We start from the raw sequence: 3,912 nt of genomic DNA, 5'->3' as shown, positions 1-3,912 counted from the left end.
TATTATTATTTGGTTTTGATCTTTATTCGCCGAATGAATTGATTCCGCCGCTCAAAATCGCGCGTTTGAAGCAGTGTCTTCGCCATGTTATTGCTCATGCTCCAAATACGCCTCAATACCTACAAAATGAATAGAAAACTATCAAAAAGTATAAAAGTATATGAAGATACATATATTCACAAAGTATACGTATTTATACACAAAACGGGGTATTATTCGAACGGTATTAACAAAAAGTATCGATAAGTGCCACTATTTACATACACAAAATAACTACAATTTGGCACTTAACAGTATATGTTTTGGGCTCAGGATTAGAAGATATAGAAAAGCAAAAGTGTTTATATGCAGGAGAACACTGATCATAGGTAAGCACAGAGGATAGAGGATAAAGAGGATTAGAAGATGATTTGGAAATAGAAGAGTAACAATGGTAGCCCTTTAGATATTGGGGAGGATGATGTGTCCTTGATGACTGTCTTAAAGATGCATGGTTATGAGCATCAGAAGTTGGACTATTATGTGAAGATTCAATGGGTAAAAGGGTGTGGTCATTAATACTGGTACTATTGTCAGGAGGAGGAATATTAGGAGCAGAACTGTGGGGAAGGTCATTGGGAGAGGATATATCAGAATTGTGATATGATAAATGGGACAGGTTATTAGGGGATGCAGAACTAGGGCTAGAGTGATTTAAATGAAGAGGAGAGTTGGTACAGTCATCGATGGGTGTGGACACATCACAATGAAATGACAGATCAGTACTAGATGGAGTGTGGAAAACGGGAATAGGGTGATCATCTAAGTTTTGACTTATGGATGAGCCTGCAGGTTTATTAGCAGAAATATCAGGAGGAAGTTTAAAAGGAAACATGTTTTCATAGAAAACAACATTCCTTGAGACAAAAATACTATGAGTGGTTACATCATATAGGACGTATCCTTTGGTACCATCTCTATAACCAAGGAAGACACTTTTTCTGGCCCTAGAGTCAAATTTTGTTCTTGAGCCTGAAGAGATGTAGCAAAACAAAGGCAGCCAAACACTTTAAGGTGGATAATAGAGGGAGGTTTATTGTACAATAGTTCATAAGGGCATTTAGATTTGAGCAAGGGGGAGGGTAATCTATTAATGATGTGAATGACATGTTGGATACAGAAATTCCACAAGGTTAGAGGGATGTTAGAGTGAAAAAACAAAGACCTAGCAACATTTAGTATGTGCTGGTGCTTTCTCTCCACCACCCCATTTTGTTGGGGTGTCTCAACACAAGTTCTTTGATGAACAATACCTTGGGATAAAATAAAATCTGAAAGGGCTATAAACTCAGTTCCATTGTCAGATCTTAGGCATTTAAGGGTAGTGTTAAATTGGTTTTTGATGTAGGCTAGGAATTGAGTAAGGCTTTTTCTGGTTTGGTCCTTGGTTTTGAGAAATACAACCTAGTGTCTACTATAGTCATCAACTAGAGTAAGAAAGTACTTATGGCCTAAGGTAGATATAGTGGAGAATGGTCCCCGTAAATCAGCATGCAAAATTTGAAAAGGAGCAGAGGAACAAGAAGTGCTATTAGGAAAAGACAACTTTCTTTGTTTGGTATAGTGACAAGAGTCACAAGGTACAATATCTTGATTACAAGGAATGAAAGGAAAAATTTTAGAGATGGCTTGCAAGCCATTATTAGGTAAATGGCTTAATCTTAAGTGCCAAAGAGTACATGAATTGAAAACAACAGAAGGAGTAGTTGATTGGTGAGCTGTGGAGTCAAGGACATAGAGTCAGTCCTCTTTGCAAGCTAGCTATACCAATCATCTCCTTGGAAAGAGTATGCAGGATATGACATTTATCAGCAGTGAATTGAACTAAGAATTCATTGCTATCTATCAATTTAGCAATAGAGATGAGATTGGAAGCTACAACCTGAGATCCATTAGGCAGACTTACAGGAATAGGATCTATATTTTTGTGTTGAATAAAAGAATCAAAATGAAAAGTAAAATGATCAGTAGCCCCTGTGTCTAATATCCAAAGATTAAGGTTCTTACCATTCACATTGGAAGCATGAGAGTGCATGACAAAAGGGGATGTGGAGACAGAGTTGACTGTAGGGTTGGGTTTGGACTGTTGGAGTAAAGCCAAAATGCCGTTGTACTGCTCCTGAGTGAAAGCAAACGCAGAAGGTGCTGAATTCTGAGGAGAAGATTCAGCGGCATTGTTGATTGTGGCAGCTGCAGGAACCTTGGCTTTGTGTTTGAAACCTGGAGGATACCCATGTTTCTGGAAACAAGTCTCAACAGTGTGATTTGTTCTTCCACAGTGGGTGCAGATCCTGTTGGTGCCCTTAGAGCCATAGGAACCCTGATACTTGCCCTGATACTTGTTGTTACCCTGTTTAACATTAGAGTTTCCTTCAACAGTCTGAACCTGTAAAACAACTACCTCTTCATTGGAGCCAACCGTGGGAGAATCCATATTGATGGAGCTATGAATCTCCCTTTCTTGTTGAATGACCAGGGAAAAAGCATAATTGATGTCAGGGAGTGGATTCATCATCATGATTTGCGATTTTGAATGTGCAAATTTCTCAGAAAGGCCCTTCAAGAACCTGATAACACAGTCTTGTTCTCTGTATTTCTTGATGGATGCTATAGCACCACAAGAACACTAAATAGCACAAGAACAGAAAGGTATAGGACGATAATTCTAACTCATCCCACAACACCTTAAGCTGAGTGAAATAGTTAGAAACGTCGAGAGTACCTTGACGAAACTTGTATAGATCCTCTTGAATATCTGAAATGCGGAAGATGTCGCCGTGTGAAAACCGAATCTGCAAGTTCTTCCATACTCCTGCGGCATTATCAATCCATAGAACCGATTTGGCAATCGACTCGGAGATTGAGCGCTGAATCCACGCAAGAACCATGGTATTGCATCTAATTCATGGCGCGTATAATGGATCAGAAACTGGAGGTTTGGTTAGGGTTCCATCGATAAATTTGTCCTTGTTCTTGGAGATTAGGGTGATTTGCATAGATCGTGCCCAAATGTGATACTTCTTGTCGTTGAGAGGCGGAGTCACAAGAACAAGTGTTGGATTTTCGTTTGGATGGAGGTAGTAAGAGTTTGCAGAATTGGTAGAAAAGTCGACATAGCTCTGGTTCGCCATTGCAATCAAGAACGAAAAAGAAGAGGGAAAAGGAATCGACGAAGACGATTCGCGAAGAAAAGAGAAAAACAATGGCTACCAGAGCATTGTATGCTCTGATACCATGTTGATAATGGAGGATCCCATGGATAAAAGATGAAGAATGCACAAAAACTCTGTAACAGAAAGTATCAAGTACGCACAGAGGTAGAAGAAGAAGAGATAATAGAAAAATACTGTTACATTCATTGAACCATAAAGGATTACAAAGGTGTATTATATACAAGCTTAGTCACCAATAAGGACTTGCCACCTTAGCTAACAGAAATATATACTAAAGATATATATCTATCTACAAGCAAATAATGTGGAATATAGTCTATAATTCAATAACTTTGTTCTATTTTGTTGCTTATATTTCATTCTAATGGTGGCCGTGTTTTTTTAGGTGAACATATCACTTTTTTCATGCACTTCACTGTTGTTGCTTATAGATTTTAAGTTGGATTTTGTTGGAAGCTCCCAATCAAAAGGGTGGTCCCAATGATTATTTTATTCTTAAGCATGTGATGACTAAGGCCAATGTTTAGTCTGTGACTCCACTCATTAATATCTACTGTTATTCTAATGTTAATTTCTTGTCAGGTTTTTACAAGAACTAGGATATTTTAGATATACTATTGCACATATTCATCTTTCGAGACATTGACCCATTTTTAAGCTGAAGATCATTTTGAAGCTGGTATTGGTGAGTACTCTTGCT

Source organism: Vicia villosa, linkage group LG3 (assembly GCF_029867415.1).
Source record: "Vicia villosa cultivar HV-30 ecotype Madison, WI linkage group LG3, Vvil1.0, whole genome shotgun sequence".
In the NCBI taxonomy this organism is placed as follows: Eukaryota; Viridiplantae; Streptophyta; class Magnoliopsida; order Fabales; family Fabaceae; genus Vicia; species Vicia villosa.
The sequence above is the reverse complement of the archived record's forward strand: the minus strand, read 5'-3'. Positions refer to the sequence as shown.